Genomic DNA, 23,628 nt, shown 5'->3' on the forward strand with positions numbered 1-23,628 from the left:
CAATTACAGTTATTTGTCTGGTGCTGTAGAGAGCGATACATAAAATGCATTACATTCTGATCTATCGACTTGTAGACAACCCTGTATAATTCACTCTTCCACTTCTTCTAAATCAGTTTCTGGACTTAAAGTGAACTTTGCTAATAGAGTCATTTTGCAAATGGTTTTCTCAGTTTTCTTAGGTGCCAACCATGGGTGGATTTCAGCTGTGGTGTGTAACACAATAACTCCTTCTAGCCATTCCGGTGGGTTGAATTGTATAATATACAGGTCCTTCTAAAAAAATTAGCATATTGTAAGTTCATTATTTTCAATAATGTAATGATAAAAATTTAACTTTCATATATTTTAGATTCATTGCACACCAACAGAAATATTTCAGGTCTTTTATTGTTTTAATACTTTTTTGTAAGTCGCTTTGGATAAAAGTGTCTGCTAAATGATTAAATGTACATGTAAAATGTAAATACTGATGATTTTGGCATACAGCTCATGAAAACTCAAAATTCCTATCTCAAAAAATGAATAGGCTGTTCCCAGAGTGCTGTATAAAGGCACCTCAGTGGGAAGTCTGTGGGAAGGAAAAAGTGTGGCAAAAAACGCTGCACAATGAGAAGAAGTGACCGGACCCTGAGGAAGATTGTGGAGAAGGACCGATTCCAGACCTTGGGGGACCTGCGGAAGCAGTGGACTGAGTCTGGAGTAGAAACATCCAGAGCCACCGTGCACAGGCGTGTGCAGGAAATGGGCTACAGGTGCCGCATTCCACAGGTCAAGCCACTTTGTGCTACAGAGAAGCAGCACTGGACTGTTGCTCAGTGGTCCAAAGTACTTTTTTCGAAAGAAAGCAAATTCATTCGGAAATCAAGGGGCCAGAGTCTGGAGGAAGACTGGGCAGAAGGAAATGCCAAAATGCCTGAAGTCCAGTGTCAAGTACCCACAGTCAGTGATGGTCTGGGGTGCCATGTCAGCTGCTGGTGTTGGTCCACTGTGTTTTATCAAGGGCAGGGTCAATGCAGCTAGCTATCAGGAGATTTTGGTGCACTTCATGCTTCCATCTGCTGAAAAGCTTTATGGAGATGATGATTTCATTTTTCTGCACGACCTGGCACCTGCTCACAGTGCCAAAACCACTGGTAAATGGTTTACTGACCATGGTATTACTGTACTCAATTGGCCTGCCAACTCTCCTGACCTGAACCCCATAGAGAATCTGTGGGATATTGTGAAGAGAAAGTTGAGAGACGCAAGACCCAACACTCTGGATGAGCTTAAGTCCGCTATCGAAGCATCCTGGGCCTCCATAACACCTCAGCAGTGCCACAGGCTGATCGCCTCCATGCCACGCCGCATTGAAGCAGTCATTTCTGCAAAAGGATTCCCGACCAAGTATTGCGTGCATAACTGAACATAATTATTTGAAGGTTGACTTTTTTTGTATTAAAAACACTTTTCTTTTATTGGTCGGATGAAATATGATAATTATTTGAGACAGGAATTTTGGGTTCCCTTTCAGTCGGTCACGTTCGACGTACGTCATAACTGAACCGACGAATGGGATCTTACTTTAGAGACCAATCCTACTTCGAGCATCTATCAACGAGCCAATGAAATTTGGCATGCGATCACGCATTCCACGCTCCGCCCCGCAGCGCGGGTATAAAACAGGAAGTGGAATGATAGATCAGCGCTTTCTACTTCGGAGCCGAGCAGTGTTTACTGTTTCCTACGAAGAGTGTCTGACTATGAGTCAAAGAGTGTTGAGTGAGAGAGTCTGCCAGTGCGGGTGATACGGCGCGTCAGTGAGAGACCGTCTGATCAGTGATCAAGCGATCTAAAGGAGCTTGTTGGTTCGCTGAGCGTTTCCCATACAAACTGTTGGTTCGCTGAGCGTTTCCTATACAAACTGTTGGTTCGCTGGGCGTTACACACACACAAATACACATCACTGAGAGCTCACACAGGCTTGCAGAACGAACTGTGTGGAGCCGCGGTCATCTCCCTGAGTGCTTCAGCACACTAAAAGAGCAGCTTTCCATTCACAAAAGAGCAACACGGTTTGACCCTGCGTCTTTTTCAAGATGTCATTCAAACCGTGTATTCCTGGTATGCAACTGTTTCCTGTCCTCTTGACGGCCACGAGCGCATGTGAGATTGCGATCGTGGGTGATTCATGTTCTGGTAAAAGAACATGGTCACGTCGGCGCGTTGTTCGTCTCCCCCTTCTCATAAAGGGCTCGAGTGTTCAGCGCTGTGTGCCGTCGAGCGGCCGGCTGACAGCGGTGGTTGTCACGACAACCGGCGCGCGTCAGTCGGCGCTCTAGATGCGCGGTCGAGACTATGAAACCTCAGATGGGGTCGAGTCCCTTCGCCTATCCCCCGATCTAGTTCATTTCTAGTGTTACTGGAAAAGGGCTACTTTGGCTGATAAGCGCTGGTGGCCTGAGGATTACAGTGGGGATTCCCCGCCGGGTAAATCCCTCGGGCCCCCACTCCTCTATCGCATCAAAAGCATGCTGAGACTCTGTTCGTGGGTGGTACGGATTCTCTCATGAGAACACGACCACGTCAGGGCATTGTTCGCCTTGCCTTCTTCATAGAGGCTTGAGCGCTCAGTGCGCTGTGTGCCGTTCTGACGGCCACGTTCACTGTCTCGCATGCCTGCTGGTAGTTGAAGGTGGAATCGCTGATCCTAAAGAGAAAAAGGGCTTAGCGTTTCATTTTTGGCTCTGGCAGAGGACAGATGTCAATTGCTGCATCGGAGAGAGGGAAATATGGAGGGTCAAAAGGGCCAAAAATGAGACAAAAAAAAAAAAAAAAAAAAGTATCATTATTTTCCCTCTCTCACTGCCCTCTGCCCTGCACGCACGAGGGTAGTCCCAGCCCAGGGGTTGTGCAGGAACTGCGTGCGGTGTTGGACCTCGCCCTATGGGCGACGAAAATCACTGCACACTCCCTGGGTCAGGCGATGTCCACACTAGTGGTCCAGGAATAGGGGGCTAACCTGGCAGATATGCGCAAGAAAAGCCTGTCTGTCGGGCTGGCCTCCTCGGCGGCACCATCGAGAACTTTGCCCAGCATTTCTTGGTGGCCCAAGAGCAGACGGAGGCGTCGCACCAGGGTGCCGACGACCAGCTGCTTGGTCGTCGGTCGCAGCGCCTCTGCCGGCTCGTCGCCGAGGGCATCCCCTCCTGCGTCCGCCTCCACCCTGCTAGAGCCGAGCAGCAGCCTCCACTGGAGGAGCAGGGTGCCGGACGCGAGGGACGCCCAACCCGTCCAGGGCCCGCTAACCGGCAGGCAAGCGCAAGGGGACGCGGCCCTGAGACGGGCCGGCTAGGGAGAACAGGAGCTGCTCGGGGGAGACGATGTTCGCATCCCTCCCCCACCCCCCCCGGAGGAGGACCGGGGGGCCCTGACTGGTTTCGGTTCTGCCACTGGCTCTCCGGAGTCCAGCGGTACCCACATTTTAAGAGCAGTTTCCTCTCTCTCTGGGCCCCAAGAGGGTCAGGTTGGCAGTGTGCGATGCCCACGGGCCTTGTCACTCCTTTCCTACCCTCCCGTCGCCAGGGGGCAGTTGTGTGGGCCTCGAGGACGCCCCCGGGCCTTCTCACCCACACACTTCCTCTCTCGTGAGCACTCAGTCAACACTCCGGGCCGCCCACGGGCCTCCCGGGTCGGGGCTGAGTGCTTCACTTTCCTGCCTCCGGGCAGTGGGCAGCAGAGTGGGCTCAGAGGACGCCCCCGGGCCTTCTCACCCACTCTCTGTCCAAACCAGGAGTGCTCAGGCAACACTTCGGGCCGCCTCCGGGCCTCCCGAGTCGGGCCAGAGTACTCCGCTTCGCTGCCCCACCCCGGGCACGTCTGTGGTGCGGTTGGTCCCGCTTGCACGGTCTCTGGGGGCCTGGCTAGGTCTCCCCGGGCCGTCTTGCTGGCTCATCCGTACCATCAGACTCGGCTACGCGATTCAGTTCGCGCGCCGGCCGCCCAAGTACAGGGGCATCCTCTTCACCTCCGTGCGAAGCAGCGATGCTCAGGTCTTGAGGTCAGAGATCGAGGTCCTACTGGCGAAGAACGCGATCGAGCCGGTTCCTCCAGCCGATATGAAGACGGGGTTCTACAGCCCCTACTTCATTGTGCCCAAGAAGGGGGTGGGTTACGACCAATCCTGGACCTGCGAGTTCTGAATCGGGCCCTGCACAAGCTCCCGTTCAGGATGTTGACGCAGAAACGCATTTTCCAATGCATCCGTCCCCAGGATTGGTTTGCAGCGATCGACCTGAAGGATGCGTACTTCCGTGTGTCTTTCTCCCTCAACACAGACTGTTCCTACGTTTGGCGTTCGAGGGGAAAGCATATCAGTACAAGGTCCTGCCCTTCGGGCTGTCCCTGTCGCCCCGCGTCTTTACGAAGGTCGCGGAGGCAGCCATTGTTCCGTTCTGAGAACGCGGCGTTCGGATTCTCAACTACCTCGACGATTGGCTGATCCTAGCCCAGTCGAAGGACCAGTTGTGCGAACACAGGGACTTGGTGCTCAGTCACCTCAGCCAGTTGGGCCTCCGGGTCAACCGAGAGAAGAGCAAACTCTGTCCTACACAGAGGATCTCTTATCTCGGTATGGAGCTGGACTCGGTCAACCGGACTGCGCGCCTCTCCGAGGAGCAAGTCCAGTCGGTGTTGAACTGCTTGAATATGTTCAAGAGCAGGACAGCGGTCCCACTGAAATTCTTTCAGAGGCTCCTGGGGCATATGGCATCTGCAGCCGCGGTCACGCAGCTCGGATTGCTTCATATGAGACCGCTTCAACACTGGCTCAATGGCCGAGTCCCGAGGTGGGCGTGGCAGAGCGGTCAGTACCGGGTCCCAGTGACTCCTTACTACCGCCAAACCTTCAGCCCGTGGTCCAACACTTCGTTTCTCCGGGCCGGGGTGCCCCTAGAACAAGTGTCCAGGCATGCTGTGCTATTCACGGATGCCTCCGCCACTGGCTGGGGGGCCACGTACAACGGGCATGCAGTTGCTGGTCTGTGGACGGGGCCGCAATTGCATTAGCATATCAATTGCCTCGAGTTACTGGCAGTACACTTGGCACTCCGCCGCCTCAAGGGGCCGCTGCGTGGCAAGCATGTACTGGTCCGTACGGACAGCACCACGGCCGTTGCGTACATCAACCGTCAGGGTGGTCTACGCTCCCGTCGTTTGCTCCAACTCGCCCGCCACCTCCTCCTGTGGAGTCAGAAGCAGCTGAGGTCGCTTCGGGCCATTCATGACCCTGGTGTGCTGAACCAGACAGCCGACGAGCTCTCTCGTCAGCCGACACCTCCGGGAGAGTGGCGACTCCACCCCCAGGCGGTCCAGCTGATATGGGACCAGTTCGGAGCCGCACAGGTCGACCTGTTTGCCTCTCCGGACTCGACCCATTGCCAGTGGTATTTCCCTGACCGGGGGTACCCTCGGCACAGATGCACTGGCGCACAGCTGGCCCCGGGACCTACGCAAGTATGCGTTTCCCCCAGTGAGCCTTCTTGCACAGACTCTGTGCAAGGTCAGGGAGGACGAGGAGCAGGTCGTGTTAGTTGCGCCGTATTGGCCCAACCGGACCTGGTTCCCGGAACTCACACACCTCGCGACAGCCCCTCCTTGGCCGATTCCCCTGAGGAAGGACCTTCTTTCTCAGGGACGGGGCACGCTATGGCACCCGCGTCCAGACCTCTGGAATCTTCATGTCTGGTCCCTGGACGGGACGCGGAGGTTCTAGATGGACTACCACAAGCTGTCGTAGATACCATCGCTTCAGCTAGAGCCCCCTCTACGAGGCGCCTCTATGCTCTGAAGTGGAACCTGTTCGTTGAGTGGTGCGCTTCCCGCCGGGAAGACCCCCGAAAGGTGTTCGATCAGTGTCGTGCTTTCCTTCCTGCAAGATGGGTTGGAGAGAAGGCTGTCTCCCTCCACCCTGAAGGTATATGCTGCGGCAATAGCAGCGTACCATGATGTAGTAGAAGGTAAGGCCGTGGGGAAGCACGACCTAATCGTCAGGTTCCTCAGAGGTGCGAGGAGACTAAATCATCCTCGTCCATCCTCGATACCTTCTTGGGACTTAGCTCTAGTGCTCAGAGCACTTCAGAGCCCTCCCTTCGAGCCTTTGGCGTCTTGTGAGCTTAAGATCTTGTCAATGAAGACAGTGCTCCTGACGGCATTGGCCTCGATCAAGAGGGTAGGGGACCTGCATGCACTTTCGGTCAACGAATCGTGCCTAGAGTTCGGGCCAGGTAACTCTCACGTTGTCCTGAGACCCCGGCCCGGATATGTGCCCAAGGTTCCTACCACTCCTTTCCGGGATCAGGTGGTGAACCTGCAAGCGCTGCCTTCGGAGGAGGCAGACCCAGCCCTGGCTTTGCTGTGTCCGGTCCGCGCCCTTCGCGCTTACGTTGACCGGATCCGAAGCCTTCGGACCTCAGAGCAACTCTTCGTCTGTTACGGAGGCCAGCAGAAGGGAAAGGCTGTCTCCAAGCAGAGGTTAGCCCACTGGATAGTGGATGCTATAGTCTTGGCCTACCAGTCCCAAGACGTGCCTTGCCCGTTCGGTGTAAGAGCACACTCCACTCGGAGCGTTGCTTCTTCCTGGGCGCTGGCTCAAGGCGCCTCGCTGACAGACATATGTAGAGCTGCGGGCTGGGCGACACCTAACACGTTTGCTAGATTCTATAGCTTACGTGTAGAGCCGGTATCTTCCCGCATCCTCGCCCCCAGTGGCCAGGAGCGTTAAGTGCCCGTTCTAAGTGTTGGCTTGCGAAACGCCACTCCCGCCCTCTGGGCCGGATACGTGCGTCTATTGTCTCCAGTTGTGTTCCCCGGGAAACCGGCTAACCCTGTCGAGCTCCTCCGTCACCCCTCCGGTGTCAGACGTTGCGGACCGTCTGACGCCAGGCCTGCACCCGTATGCTTGTGAAACGTGGCTGTAGGCTGGGTTCCATATGTAGCGGTTCCCTCACGGCAACCCCATATGTGTATTCTTCCACGGTACCAGCTACCCTTCGGGCTAGCCCCGTGTCTTTCCCTCGACAGAGCCCGCTCTGTCGTCTCTGGGCGTGTTCTTTCCCCCCTTCAATCAGGCTGGAACCACCCCAGAGACTGCCATATGTTGCACTACCCTGCCAGGTTAGTCCTTATGTGTATTCTGCCACCTCTCCTTCCCTGAAGGACGTGGCCCCGCAGCGTACCCTCTCTCTCGAGGTAGGCACGCTTCCCAGCGTTATCCAATAGTCATTCTGAGTGGGTCTTGCAGAAACAGCAGTGACTGTACTCCCTGCTTGGAGCCCTGACTTCCGTACCATACTAGACGGTACAGTGTGCTCAAGCAGGACGCTGGAAGGGCCAGCATCCTGGCGTTTTCCATAGGGATCCCATTCGTCGGTTCAGTTCTGACGTACGTCGAACGTGACCGACTGAAAGGGAACGTCTCGGTTACGTATGTAACCCTCGTTCCCTGAAGGAGGGAACGGAGACGTACGTCCCGTCGCCAGATGCTGTGCTTCCGCTGGGAGTCCGGTCACCTTTCGGCTCCTCAGCAGGAAAAGCGCTGATCTATCATTCCACTTCCTGTTTTATACCCGCGCTGCGGGGCGGAGCGTGGAATGCGTGATCGCATGCCAAATTTCATTGGCTCGTTGTTAGATGCTCGAAGTAGGATTGGTCTCTAAAGTAAGATCCCATTCGTCGGTTCAGTTCTGACGTACGTCTCCGTTCCCTCCTTCAGGGAACGAGGGTTACATACGTAACCGAGACGTTTTCATGAGCTGTATGCCAAAATCATCTGCATTAAAACAATAAAAGACCTGAAATATTTCAGTTGGTGTGCAATGAATCTAAAATATATGAAAGTTAAATTTTTATCATTACATTATGGAAAATAATGAACTTTATCACAATATGCTATTTTTTTTTAGGTGGACCTGTGCATGTTTCAATTGTAGTTGTATAAAAAGGCATCTGGAAAAATGAACAAAGTGCAATGTAATGTTGTCAAACATATAGATTTTTTTTTTCCTGATGCGTTTTGCACTTAAAGAGTCAATACACATAAAATAATGTCAAAAGTGTGTACAAATATTCCAAGTATTCTCTCAATTAATATAAGCTCATAACAGTTGAAATTCATACTGATTATAAAATAATGATTAAAACAATATTTAAAATAGATTTGTCACATCACAAATAATTTCATATATTCACATGTTTATTTCCAACAGATTGCCCAATTCAAACAAACTGACATATGAAGAGAGGCAGCGAAGGTCATTTTGCAGTATAGACAAAGACATATGCAAAATAAAGAATTTATGCAACCCAGAATGTCTAAAATCTGAATAATTCAGAGTTTGTCTTCTTAACTTAGAACATGAATGAGCTACAACCATAAAAATCACCCTAAATTTTTAACCCGCAGGGAAACATTTTCCTGGAGAGGGATCTAACCTACTTTCCACCAGTTGCTTATTTGTCTTCTCTTTTTGTGTGGGGAATGATAGCTGATTTTCTCTCTTTCAGGGTGTGCGGTTTGATCCTCACAGACTGTCTCAGCTGAAGTCACAGAGGGAGAGTGCATGCCGGAACACATTGTTGAAGTTTCACTCCCATCCTCTCATCTATCTCTGAAGCGGCTAACAAATCACTTAGTTCTTCAACAAGCTTTGGTCTCAGGGACAGCCTGTCGATCTGCATTTCCTACCTATCTCTTTATCTTACTCCCAGCCCAGCAGCGTTATAACTGCCCTCTTTCAAAAATGTTCAAACGCAGAAGAGCAGATCCCTGTAGTACACTTTTTTTTACAGTCATTCATTGTAAAGAAGACAGGGGCTCTCAACAACGATTAATCGTGATTTCTTTGGCGTTGTGTGTGTGTGTGTGTGGAGGGGGGGAGGGGTTCTTAAAATTTCAATCACAGAAAATACAGAATTACTATGATGAAAGTTTACAGTTAATAAATGTACACTAATGTCAACAATTATCTGAGGTGATAAGCCATGTCCGTTTACATTAAAAATGAAATTGTACAGGTTAGGACAACCAGATCACATGAGACCAACCAATAGTAAACCACAACCGCCCAACGATCCAGTCAATTCCCCATGGACAAAAACAAGTCTTCACAAAAGGGGGGTCATCCCTTCAGACCCATTTAAGTAAATCTTGCATACAACATGACACAGACAAACTTCTTTTTTACACTATTTTCTAGAATTTAGTGGAAATAGCCTAAACTGTCTGCAGGTTCCTAGAGCACACAGGGCCTGAGTTGTACACTTTTAAAAAGGAATTTATAAAAAAAAAATAATAATAAAAAAGCGCCTACTTTTTTGGGGGGTTATACAACATATACTTACATGTTTATCACTTTTAGCCGTGATTTATGTAACTTCAAAGGGTTTCCTGTAAAAGGACACCAAAATGTTAAACTTAGACCACTGTATGCGTGCATGGCAGGCTTTTCAATTTGGGTAGGCCAAATTCAGGCGGAAATCCCAAAAAATGGTCTTGGAGTTTTAGTAGTTAAAAAAAAAAGTGAGCCACATATCGTTTTTCACCCTTGCATTATTAAGATGTACTTCAGACACACTATTTACATCCATTTTATAAAGCTGCTGATACTGTCTCTACACTCACAACCTGTGAAGAATGCAGGAATTACCATGACTGCTCCTTCCATTTCAATTGATGTATGGAGGCCCAGCAAACGTCTCGGTTACGTATGTAACCCTCGTTCCCTGAAGGAGGGAACGGAGACGTACGTCAGAACTGAACCGACGAATTGGGATCTGCCCTCAGAGACCTATCCACTTCGAGTGTGTAAAAACGAGCCAATCGGAGATTGGCATGTGATCCACACATTCCACGCTCCGCCCCGCAGCGCGGGTATAAATAGGAAGTGGAATGGTAGATCAAATGCTTTTTTCAACTGAGGAGCCGAATCCGTGACTGGGCTCCTAGCTGAAGCACAGCTCCTGGCGACGGGACGTACGTCTCCGTTCCCTCCTTCAGGGAACGAGGGTTACATACGTAACCGAGACGTTCCCTTTCAGTCGGTCACGTTCGACGTACGTCAGAACTGAACCGACGAATTGGGATCCCTTTGGAAAACGCCAGGATGCTGGCCCTTCCAGCGTCCTGCTTGAGCGCACTGGACCGTCTAGTATGGTACGGAAGTCAGGGCTCCAAGCAGGGAGGTCAGTCACTGCTGTTTCTGCAAGACCCACTTAGAGTGAACATAGACCGCTGGGAAGCGTGCCCTCTCGGAAGAGGTACGCTGCGGGGCCACGTCCTTCAGGGAAGGAGTGGTGGCGGAATACACATAAGGACTAACCTGGCAGGGTAGTGCAACATATGGCAGTCTCTGGGGTGGTTCCAGCCTGATTGAAGGGGGGAAAGAACACGCCCAGAGACGACAGAGCGGGCTCTGTCGAGGGAAAGACACGGGGCTAGCCCGAAGGGTAGCTGATACCGTGGACGAATACACATATGGGGTTGCCGTGAGGGAACCGCTACATATGGAACCCAGCCTACAACCACGTTCCACAAGCATACGGGTGCAGGCCTAGCGTCAGACGGTCCGCAACGTCTGACACCGCATGGGGTGACGGAGGAGCTCGACAGGGTTAGCCGGTTTCCCGGGGAACACAACTGGAGACAATAAACGCACGTATCCGGCCCAGAGGGCGGGAGTGGCGTTGCAAGCCGACACTTAGAACGGGCACTTAGCGCTCCTGGCCACCAGGGGCGAGGATGCGGGAAGATACCGGCTCTACACGTAAGCTATAAAACCTAGCAAACGTGTTAGGTGTCGCCCAGCCCGCAGCTCTACAATGTCTGTCAGCGAGGCGCCTTGAGCCAGCGCCCAGGAAGAGGCCACACTCCGAGTGGAGTGTGCTCTTACACCGAACGGGCAAGGCACGTCTTGGGACTGGTAAGCCAAGACTATAGCATCCACTATCCAGTGGGCTAACCTCTGCTTGGAGACAGCCTTTCCCTTCTGCTGGCCTCCGTAACAGACGAAGAGTTGCTCTGAGGTCCGAAAGCTTTGGGTCCGGTCAATGTAAGCGCGAAGAGCGCGGACCGGACACAACAAAGCCAGGGCTGGGTCTGCCTCCTCCGAAGGCAGCGCTTGCAGGTTCACCACCTGGTCCCGGAAGGGAGTGGTAGGAACCTTGGGCACGTATCCGGGCCTGGGTCTCAGGACAACGTGAGAGTTACCAGGCCCGAACTCTAGGCACGATTCGCTGACCGAAAGTGCGTGCAGGTCCCCTACCCTCTTGATCGAGGCCAAAGCAGTCAAGAGCACTGTCTTCATTGACAGGATTTTAATCTCAATGGACTCCAACGGCTCGAAGGGAGGGCTCTGAAGTGCTCTGAGCACTAGAGCCAAGTCCCAAGAGGGTATCGAGGATGGACGAGGAGGATTTAGTCTCCTCGCACCTCTGAGGAACCTGACGATTAGGTCGTGCTTTCCGACGGACTTAACTTCGACTGCGTCATGATACGCCGCTATTGCGGCGACGTACACTTTGAGGGTGGAGGGAGACAGCCTTCGCTCCAACCCGTCTTGCAGGAAGGAAAGCACAACACCAATCGAACACCTTCGGGGGTCTTCCTGGCGGGAAGAACACCACTCAACGAACAGGTTCCACTTCAGTACATAGAGGCGCCTCGTAGAGGGGGCTCTAGCTGAAGAGATGGTATCTACGACTCCTTGTGGTAGTCCATCTAGAACCTCCGCGTCCCGTCCAGGGACCAGACATGAAGATTCCAGAGGTCTGGACGCGGGTGCCATAGAGTGCCCCGTCCCTGAGAAAGAAGGTCCTTCCTCAGGGGAATGGGCCAAGGAGGGGCTGTCGCGAGGAGAGTAAGTTCTGGGAACCAGGTCCGGTTGGGCCAATACGGCGCAATTAACAAGACCTGCTCCTCGTCCTCCCTGACTTTGCACAGGGTCTGTGCAAGAAGGCTCACTGGGGGAAACGCATACTTGCGTAGGTCCCGGGGCCAGCTGTGCGCCAGTGCATCTGTGCCGAGGGTACCCCCGGTCAGGGAATAGTACCACTGGCAATGGGTCGAGTCCGGAGAGGCAAACAGGTCTACCTGTGCGGCTCCGAACTGGTCCCATATCAGCTGGACCACCTGGGGGTGGAGTCGCCATTCTCCCGGAGGTGCTGGCTGCCGAGAGAGCTCGTCGGCTGTCTGGTTCAGCGCACCAGGGACATGCATGGCCCGAAGCGACCTCAGATGCTTCTGACTCCACAGGAGCAGGTGGCGGGCGAGTTGGAACAGGCGACGGGAGCGTAGACCACCCTGACGGTTGATGTACGCAACGGCCACCGTGCTGTCCGTACGGACCAGTACATGCTTGCCACGTAGCAGCCCCTTGAGGCGGCGCAGTGCCAAGTGTACTGCTAGCAACTCGAGGCAATTGATATGCCAATGCAATTGCGGTTCCGTCCACAGACCCGCAACTGCATGCCCGTTGTACGTGGCCCCCCAATCCGTGGATGAGGCATCCGTGAACAGCACAGCATGCCTGCACACTTGTTCTAGGGGCACCCCGGCCCGGAGAAACGAAGCGTTGGACCACGGGCTGAAGGTTTGGCGGCAGTAAGGAGTCACTGGGACCCGGTACTGGCCGCTCTGCCACGCCCACCTCGGGACTCGGCCATGAAGCCAGTGTTGGAGCGGTCTCATATGAAGCAATCCGAGCGGCGTAACCGCGGCTACGGATGCCATATGCCCCAGGAGCCTCTGAAAAAGTTTCAGTGGGACCGCTGTTCTGCCTTTGAACATATTCAAGCAGTTCAACACCGACCTGACTCGCTCCTCCGTGAGGCGCGCAGTCTGGCTGACCGAATCCAGCTCCATACCGAGGTAAGAGATTCTCTGCGTAGGACAGAGCTTGCTCTTCTCTCGGTTGACCCGAAGGCCCAACAGGCTGAGGTGACTGAGCACCATGTCCCTGTGTTCGCACAACTGCTCCCGAGACTGGGCGAGAATGAGCCAGTCGTCGAGATAGTTAAGAATGCGAACGCCGCGTTCTCAGAGTGAAACAATGGCTGCCTCCGCGACCTTCGTAAAGACGCGAGGCGACAGGGACAGCCCGAAGGGCAGGACTTTGTACTGGTATGCCCTCCCCTCGAACGCAAGCGTAGGAACGGACTGTGTCGAGGGAGTATGGACACATGGAAGTACGCGTCCTTCAGGTCGATCGCAGCGAACCAATCCTGGGGACGGATGCATTGAAAAATGCGTTTCTGCGTGAACATCCGGAACGGGAGCTTGTGCAGGGCCCGATTCAGGAAGCGCAGGTCCAGGATTGGCCGGAGCCCACCCCCTTTCTTGGGCACGATGAAGTAGGGACTGTAGAACCCTGACTTCATCTCGGCTGGAGGAACCGGCTCGATCGCGTCCTTCGCCAGTAGGACCTCGATCTCTGACCGCAAGACTTGAGCATCGCTGCTTCGCACTGAGGTGAAGAGGATGCCCTTGTACTTGGGTGGCCGGCGCGCGAACTGAATCGCGTAGCCGAGTCTGATGGCACGGATGAGCCAACGGGACGGTCGAGGGAGCTGTAGCCACGCTCCCAGGGACCGTACGAGCGGGACCAACGGCACCACAGACATGCCCGGGGTGGGGCAGCGCAACGGAGAGCTCTGGCTCGACTCGGGAGGCCCGGAGGCGGCCCGGAGTGTCGCGCGAGCACTCCTGGTGCGGGCAGGGAGCGGGTGAGAAGGCCCGGAGGCGTCCTCTGAGCCCGCTCGACTGCTCGCTGCCCGAAGGCAGAGAGGTGGGATGCTCAGACCCGACTCGGGAGGCCCGTGGGCGGCCCGGAGTGTTGTCTGAGTCTTCCCAGGAGGGGCAGAGAGTGGGTGAGAAGGCCCGGAGGCGTCCTCGAAGCCCACTCTGCTGCCTGCTGCCCGAAGGCAGGGGGGTGGGGCACTCAGACCCTACTCGGGAGGCCCGAAGGCGGCCCGGAGTGTTGTCCGAGTACTCCAGGTTGGGGCAGAGTGTGGGTGAGAAGGCCCAGGGGCGGTCTCGATGCCCACACTACTGCCCCCTGGCGAGAGAGGGGAGGAAGGAAGTAGCAAGGCCCGGGGGCGTCGCACACTTCCAACCTGGCCCTCTGAGGCCCAGAGAGAGAGGAAACTGCTCTGAATATGTGGGTACCGCTGGACTCCGGAGAGCCAGTGGCAGAACGTTAACCAGTCAGGGCCCCCCGGTCCTCCTCCGGGGGGGTGGGGGAGGGATACGAATATCACCACCCCCCGAGCAGCTCCTGTTCTCCCCAGCCTGTCCGTCTCAGGGCCGCGTCCTCTTGCGCTTGCCTGCCGGTTAGCGGGGCCCTGGACGGGTTGGGCGCCTCCCTCGCGCCCGGCACCCTGCTCCTCCAGTGGAGGCTGCTGCTCGGCTCTAGCAGGGTGGAGGCGGACGCAGGAGGGGATGCCCTCGGCGACAAGCCGGCAGAGGCGCCGCGACCGACGACCGAGCAGCTCGTCGTCGGCACCCTGATGCAACGCCTCTGTCTGCTTCTGGGCCACCAAGAACTGCTGGGCAAAGTTCTCGATGGCGTCGCCGAGGAGGCCAGCCCGACAGACAGGCTTTTCTTGCGCATATCTGCCAGGTTAGCCCCCTATTCCTGGACCACTAGTGTGGACATCGCCTGACCCAGGGAGTGTGCAGTGATTTTCGTCGCCCATAGGGCGAGGTCCAACACCGCACGCAGTTCCTGCACAACCCCTGGGCTGGGACTACCCTCGTGCGTGCAGGGCAGAGGGCAGTGAGAGAGGGAAAACAATGATACTTTTTTTTTTTTTCTCATTTTTGGCCCTTTTGACCCTCCATATTTCCCTCTCTCCGATGCAGCAATTGACATCTGTCCTCTGCCAGAGCAAAAAATGAAACGCTAAGCCCTTTTCTCTTCCAGGACCAGCGATTCCATCTCTCACTACAAGCAGGCATGTGAGACAGTGAACGTGGCCGTCAGAACGGCACACAGCGCACTGAACGCTCAAGCCTCAATGAAGATGGCAAGACGAACAATGCCCTGACGTGGTCATGTTCTCATGAGAGAATCCGTACCACCCACGAACAGAGTCTCAGCATGCTTTTGATGCGACAGAGGAGTGGGGGCCCGCGGGGATTTACCCGGCGGGGAATCCCCACTGTAATCCTCAGGCCACCAGCGCTTATCAGCCAAAGTAGCCCTTTTCCAGTAACACTAGAAATGAACTAGATCGGGGGATAGGCGAAGGGACTCGACCCCATCTGAGGTTTCATAGTCTCGGCCGCGCATCTAGAGCACCGGCTGACGCGCGTCGGTTGCTGTGACAACCACCGCTGTCAGCCGGCCGCTCGACGGCACACGGCGCGCTGAACACTCAAGCCTTTTATGCGAAAGGGTGAGACGAACAACGCGCCGACGTGACCATGTTCTTCTACGAGAACATGAATCACCCACGATCGCAATTTCACATGCGATCGTGGCCGTCAATGAGGACAGGAAACAGTTGCATTCCAGGAATGCACGGTTTGAATGACATCTTGAAAAAGACGCAGGGTCAAACCGTGTTGCTCTTTTAGAATGGAAAAACTGCTCTTTTAGTTTGTGCTGAAGCACTCAGGGAGATGACCGCGGTCAGCACGCAGTCCACAGTGCAAGCCTGCGTGTGACACTCAAATGTTTTTAGGAAAACGCCCAGCGAACCAACAGTTTGGAAGCTCTTTTGAATGCAAGCGATTGCAACAATATACGGTCACTCGCTGAGAAGCGCTATGACACCCGCACTGGCAGTTCCTCCTTTTCTCCAAGACTCAGCTTGTCTTTAACACTCTTCGTGGAAACAGTATTGAACTGTTCGGCTCCGAAGTTGAAAGCATTTGATCTACCATTCCACTTCCTATTTATACCCGCGCTGCGGGGCGGAGCGTGGAATGTGTGGATCACATGCCAATCTCCGATTGGCTCGTTTTTACACACTCGAAGTGGATAGGTCTCTGAGGGCAGATCCCAATTCGTCGGTTCAGTTCTGACGTACGTCGAACGTGACCGACTGAAAGGGAACTATAGACATCCTGTCCAATGGAATGATGCCAGACAAAACAACATTGCTGTAAGTTATTGTCATGCTTCACTTTAATTAAGGGTGTGTACAGTCAAGTGAGACTGTTCACTTGAATCAAGGTGCCGCATTCAGATCTCATGTTCATTGAAAATCATAGTATGCAATGTAGCTTATAGATTAAAGATCTGTGATCTGCTGCTTATCACTGATAAAAATACAGCTATCTTAAATAAACCGAGAAACCAGATTAAGATTTTATCCGATTGATTTGTCTTTTTAGAGGTTTCGTTAATTATATTTTAAACAACAATAACATTTAATTAAACAATTTTCTATAAAATACCACTGATATCTCCCCCCCCCCCAAAAAAAAAAAAAAAAAAAAAAAAACGAACAAAAAAACACCTTGTATCATACAAACAAAACGTCTCATAAGAGTTATAGCTGGTTTTGAATAATCAAAAATCACTGGCTCATACGAGTCATTTGTTCGGGAATCAGACCACACTTTTTGAGCTGTATGTATTTGATTCACTATAAAGAAACAGCTCATAAGAATCATTCAGTCAAGAATCACACTACAAATGTTCCACTGTAACAAATATGATTCATTATAAAGAACTGGCTCACAAGAGTCATTCATTTGGCATTCAGATTACTCTACTCTAATGGTGATGTTGGTTTTGCAGTGTAGATTCAGTAGCAGCGTTTCAGGCTGGAGATGCAGCATGAATCAGACATCAGACATGAATCAAATAGTCTGTTCTTTCTTAGTCTTCATGGTGACTTTAACCCTCAACCGTATGCATTATGATAGACCTATAGAAAACATTTGAACCTATAGAACATTGGGGGGAATTTGAAAATTTGTCTTTCAAATTTTTTCAAATGCAACCAACCAGCGCAACGGAGAAGGTGAAGGAGCTAGTTGATATATTAAACTTTCGCTGTATGCAGTAGGCAAAACTCTGAACACATCTTCTTTTCTTAAGAATGATTTCAGTGCCGTTCTTTATTCTTTTCTCAAAGAAAAAGCAAAACAAAGCTTCTGTTTTCAAGAAGCATGCAGAACCTTCATTATGTTAAGCCCACCCACCAACTCTATACACGATGTGATTGGCCTGACCAGAGTTTGAGTTTTCCATCTTACTATCCAAACGGAGTTGCTAGACTACCCTGGCTGCAAATGAGATTTGCTGCCGCTAGAGTGCGTCTAGATTTCTAGGCTAGCAACATCACACAATAGTGGAAATAACTTTGAATAAGTGTACTTAAAGGTCATTTTTTTCATCAGAAATGTTGTTTGTGTTAACAGACAAAATACACCTTTATATGTAATAACCAATAAATAACATGTCTAATGTATTCAGATGCATTAGAATAATGTAACACTGTTTACTAGACTAAACTGTCTCCATCACGGCTTTCATCCACTGTCCAATCCATATCATCCTCATGGTCACTAAATCCTCTCTCATCCTTACTTTCATCTGTAGGAAGAGCCAGTTGTGCCCTTTTCTTTTCTTTACCTTGGTATAGAATATGGCCGTACTCACTGATGTAATGCTATCTGTATTCATATAATTAAAAGTAAAATTTCCATTGAAATGAGATTTTATCCATAATACAAATACCTTGGCAGTCATTAACATATATGACCAATCAACATTATATCGCTAGCATTAATGTTATTGTTACAGCTTAACAGATTGCAGCTGACTTTGCAACTATTGCAATAATGTCATTCCACTATTGCTTGGCAACACATATATCGTTCTAATTTCTAAAAACTTTTTTGAGGTAAAAAAATACAAAAACAAGAATGTACACAGTGTATGTTACCATATAGTCACAACATGCGGTAGAAGGTTCAACGGTTCAGTATACTTCGTTGGAGCAATTTAGTATATTCTGTCCAAGTCGGAACCTACCGTCATTTGTTCATTGTTTAGACTGGAAGTGGGTCAAATCGAAACAAAATGTTATTTTAAATGTCCTTGTTTTATGCATATAATTTATAGCTACCACATATTTGTTTTTGATTAGTTTAATATCAATAATCCTTTAGTTCAGATAAATCATGCTGCTGAAAACCCCTCATGCAGTCCCATTCAAACACATTACGCCTCAATTGAAATGTTTGTACTCAGATATTTAATATGATTGCCACTGCATGCCCATTGTGGTTTTACACAAGTTGCAAACCATTACAGTTTTGTCTGGGCAGTGGACTATAAAATGACCCAAGATATTACTGTTTCTCCAACTGAATCACTATTGACTGCTGTGAATTGCTCTCCCTCACAAACCTCTTCACAAATATCAATTATGTGGCTCTGTATGAAAAGCCTTAATAAGAAATGGAAAGACAGGTGGGTGATTAAAAATACTATAGAAAATGTCCATGAACTATAACAGTTGGTTTCTCTGTTAAAGGGTTAGTTCACCCACAAACAAGGGCGCCGTAAAGGGGTGGAAGGTTAGGACGATTCTAAGGGCCCAGACTGATTTAGGGCCCAGAAGAGCAGACCCCCTTTTTCTTTTCTAATTTCTTTTCTCTTTTCTATACATACATTAAATGTGCTTGGGCCCCTCATGCAGTAAATGTGTATTTTGTCCGTTTTGACCATAGATTTTATATTTAAAAAACTAATTTCAAAATGTCAGTCACAACCACCTCCCCCCTCCCTCACAATGGTTCATTCCACCTGCGCGGTCCGTGCTAGCGTGAGCGTCTCTTGGTTATTGCACTTGCTATGATGAAGCGCAGACAGTGACACACGCAGGTATGTCACATCAAAAGTTGGGGCATCAAAAACGGAAAGAAAAGAAGGAAAGAGAAGACAGAGAACGCCGAAGTCTACAGTATGTCACACAGTTTTTCAAAAAGAAAGGCAGCTTGCCCTATTCCTGTAACGTTATTCCAAAACTTTCAGAGTTAGCCTAACGTTACTTATTTTTGTTGCTACATGACCTGCTTTTATCTAGCTAAAATAATTTCTGAATTATGATTTACATCCAACAATACATCTCTGCTGTGCTGTCTCCGGGTTATCATGTCTCGTAGACACAGATTCAGTGGCTGCTGCACACCCTTCCCCCACGCCCCCCGTCCCCGTCTCAAACGAACAAGGTGAGCCTGAGCGCGAAACTTTACGAAGATTGAAGCCTCTAAACACGTCTTATCTACTGTGTTCGTCACATGATGATAAACAAAAAGTAATCTACACGCTTCAAAAATTACAAAATCAGTTTGCCGTGTGTATGTTCTGTCAAGTGACAGTGCTGCTGCTACGATCGATGCTGTCTTACTTGATGTTCTTAAATCAGCACTAGGTAACTTTTCAACCTTCATAATATATTTTCAAGACTCTTGTGATGATACATCGACTTACAATAGGTTGAATGAGTAATGCCAAGACACACCTGGCATTACTCCTGGTGTGTCTTGATTTTGAGCCCTTTTGGCCTAGCTAGTTTTATTCCTTGACTGATTTAATTATGGGTTAGTTCTAGCTGATGTTTCCTGATAGAGCAGTTTGACCCAGCTAAAGCTTGTTCATGTAAAGTATATGTCAATATGTGTACAATATGTTCTGTTGTGCTTGCAATTGAGATAATAAATGTTCTCCCTTTTATGTAAAAAAGTACATCTTTCTATATTTTTTCTTGTTTTTGTAGGCTTTGTACTCATCTTTAGACATTTTAACTATGTAATGTGTTAAGTATCTTTTTAAAAGTATACAGGGCATGTTTATTGGGTTTAATTTTATCTGTAAAAATTGTAGGGGGCCCAGAATTTTTTTTTTCCATAGGGCCCAGAATTTCTGGCGGCACCCCTGCCCACAAATCCTTTACTCGCCCATGTCGTTCCAAATCCATAAGTCTTTTGAAACACAAATTAAGATTTTGTAATGAAATCTGAGAGATTTCTGTCCCTCCAGTGAAAGTCTATCCACCCATAACTAAATCCATATGAGTTGAGTGGTTTAATCCAAGTTTTCTGGAGATTCACAAGAACAGACTGGATTAAACTGCTTGGATCATATGGATTTACGATCCGTTTATGAATGTTTTGAAGCATCAGAGTTTTTTGGGTGAATATATTTTTAACAGAGGGGGTGGAATCTCTTAGATTTCATTAAAAGTACTGTATACTAATGTGTTTCAAAGATGAACTCAAGTCTTGCGGGCTAGGAACAACATGAGGGTGAGTAATTGATGACTACATTTTAGGTGAACTAGCCCCTTTAAGCTTACCAGATATTACACATTTGAATATAAAATGTTTAATTAAAATTTAGTTTGAGTATTACACTTTTACTAAGGACTCAATAATAACTAGATTGACCTAAAACGAATATAATCCCTATTCTTTAGGGGTGGTTGCATGCAATTTCACTTTTTTAACTTTAGTTAGTGCGTAATGTTGCTGCTTGAGCATAACTTGTATCTGCAAATTTACAGCATTGAAAGTTCAATGAAAACGGAGATATTGTTTTTTAAAGTTATGGCAGTTTATTGCCTACAAAAACGTCCGGTTTGGACTATACAACAAGCTTCTTTTCCTGGTTGGTGACACCATAAATCCTTGCTATTAACATAAACACTGCCCCCACGAACACGCAACTAAGTGGACGAGGCCACCTCACAGTCATTACGGAAGAGAGAGCTGTTGCAGTAGGCACAAAGTTTGTCGAAAAAAAGTTATTTTCACCCCAAGTGTACGACTTCTGTGCTCGGCCTCCCCCGGGACACTGGACTTCGGAAGCAATGGTTACAATTTGTGTTTAATTCAGTTCCTGCTGATTACAATGTAACTTTAGCCATCTATGCTGCATATTTCACGGAAGACAGCTTCAAGAACCTTCACAAGTTCAGTAGAAGCTGCTGTTTATGGGCCTAAACCTATAAGTACGTCTTTTAAATGTGTAGTTTCTCTGTGTGTTTTGGTTGCATCAAGACCAATGCGGGCAACGCTAGGCAGTTAACTAAATTGTGTCATACTTCTCCAACACAACAAACGGCTACTAATACTAATGAACGTATATGTAATCACACCCACGAACATTGTTTATTGATATAAAATATATTATATAAACAAGTTTTTCATGCTACAAATAAAACAATACCTTTACAAACAAGCTACTACTCAGTCGTGTATTCGGATACAGTAAAACTTTAACCAAGAATATGAAAAGATAACTAACAGCAGTGACAGTGACACTACAAAACTATTTGAAAATGCTTACCATTCACTAACATCCATTAAAAGCTGTGCGTGCAGAGGTTCTACTTGATCTTTATCCCCGCTGTCTGTATCTATCTATCTATCTATCTATCTATCTATCTATCTATCTATCTATCTATCTATCTATCTATCTATCTATCTATCTATCTATCTATCTATCTATCTATCTATCTATATATCTATATATATATATATATATATATATATATATATATATATATATATATATATATATATATATATATATATATATATATATATATATATATATATATATATATTAAGACATGTTACATGTTGTGCCCTATTAACACAACCAAGCCTAGAAAATCACCACGGAACCACCCATTTAAAACAACCCTATAATACTGTTTACATAAATACTGATTAAGTTATTAATGAACAAAAAACTATTAAAAGACTGAAAGATGAAACACGTTCATCATAATATGCATATCAGGAGACATGTAGACGTCAAGCGAGATAGACAGGTGTGTGCATACGTATGTTTGCGTTTATGTGTGTTAGTTAGGCCACTTGAGGCTGTTGAGAAGTAATTAGGAAACACGGTTTTACCATCAGCGTTCTGCTGTGTGCTTGACCCTTTGCTCTTGATGAATGGTTCAAGTCTCCAACATGACACATGAGCAGAGGATCATCAGTGTTAGCTGAATTACATTCAGTGAAGTAATTAATCAAAACACACGGACCTTATCCTGTTTTAATTAGCGGTTCGGCCCAGCGTCGGTATTCATGCAAGGGCAGTGGAGGTATCAACTGGACCTTGAGGGCAATAAATAAGTTTGTTGATTTCAATAATTGTATTTTCAGACAGCATTGAATTAACCTATTCAGCAAGTATGCATTAAATTGATCAAAAGTGACAGTAAATTTCCATGATTAAATAAATTGGCCCAACGTTGGAATCCGACATCGTGGGCGAAGGTATATTGTGTGTAGGTCTATTACTTGCACCTCTGCAGAGTTCTATTAATTTATTAAAATCTTGTTTGATTAAAGTGAATTTTCTTGCTCCTTACTTAACCTGACTCTAATTCCAAATGACTCTTGACTAAGCAGTGTTGTGAAGGTTACTTTGTAAATGTAATAGGTTACAGCTTAAAGTTACCCTAATTAAAATGTAATACAGCTACAAGAAAAAAATAAGTCAACCACAAAAATAAGTTGTCCCAATGTGGATAATTTTAACAAAATGAACGAGACTAAGCAAAATGCATAATTTTTTATTTATATATACACTATATGTATACCGTATATGTATATCCACACTATATGTATATCCTGGGACCCAGTAAAAGACTTTTGTCCACTGTAGTGGACGTTATATTTTAGTGAGTTTCTGTGACATCACACACGTCACAGTTTTGAGTCAGGATGTCCTTTATAGAGCACATTCAGGGCTTTGCACAGATACCAAAGGTTTGGAGGTTTCACCAGGACAACAACAACTTCTTGGTCTTTAAAAATGGCTGACATTAATGTTTAGCACTCTTATGGAAATATGATAATATTTTGTAATTATAATTTAAATCTGAATAATTTTCTAATTGTTTGTTATAAATCAACATCTCAGGAAAATGCTATGGGGTTTCTAATCAAAATATGACTTTTTGTTACAAAACAGGGCATTGATTTCATAAATGTCCACTGTAGAGGACACCGGGACTTAAATCATGTTTATCAGGCATTTTGGAGACACAAACAGTAAATAGGGAAATAAATTACATAACAATATTCCTATGAAATATGACATATTATTATGAAAATGTTGCCAATTATTACTCCCCTTATTACACTTCTTTTTTTCATTACATGTCGCACCAAGAACACAATAATATGCAAATTAGATGCAATATACCGATACATTGTAATGAATGGGAAAATCCAAGTATGGCCATTTTACCAACATATTGCAAAAAGTAAGATGGTATATCAAAGGATTCAGTTATATATTTTATAACATAGCTCAGAATCATCTTTAAAAAAAGTTTGTTTTAAAAAAATCCTGAAACTAAAAATTTTATTTGTGAATTAATTAACAAATGAGTCCTGGTGTCAACTACAGAGAACATATCATAACATATGAATACAATATAATTTTCCCAAAAAATAATGTGTCCATTTGTTTCTTATGCTCTAAACAATCTAATGACAAAATTCAAAATTCGAAAAACTTTTTTTTTTTTTCTGGGTCCCAGGAGGATATGTATAGTCCACAAGATGAATTTATTAAAAATGAACCATTCAGAAGTTTATGAACC

Source organism: Pseudorasbora parva, chromosome 21 (assembly GCF_024679245.1).
Source record: "Pseudorasbora parva isolate DD20220531a chromosome 21, ASM2467924v1, whole genome shotgun sequence".
In the NCBI taxonomy this organism is placed as follows: domain Eukaryota; kingdom Metazoa; phylum Chordata; class Actinopteri; order Cypriniformes; family Gobionidae; genus Pseudorasbora; species Pseudorasbora parva.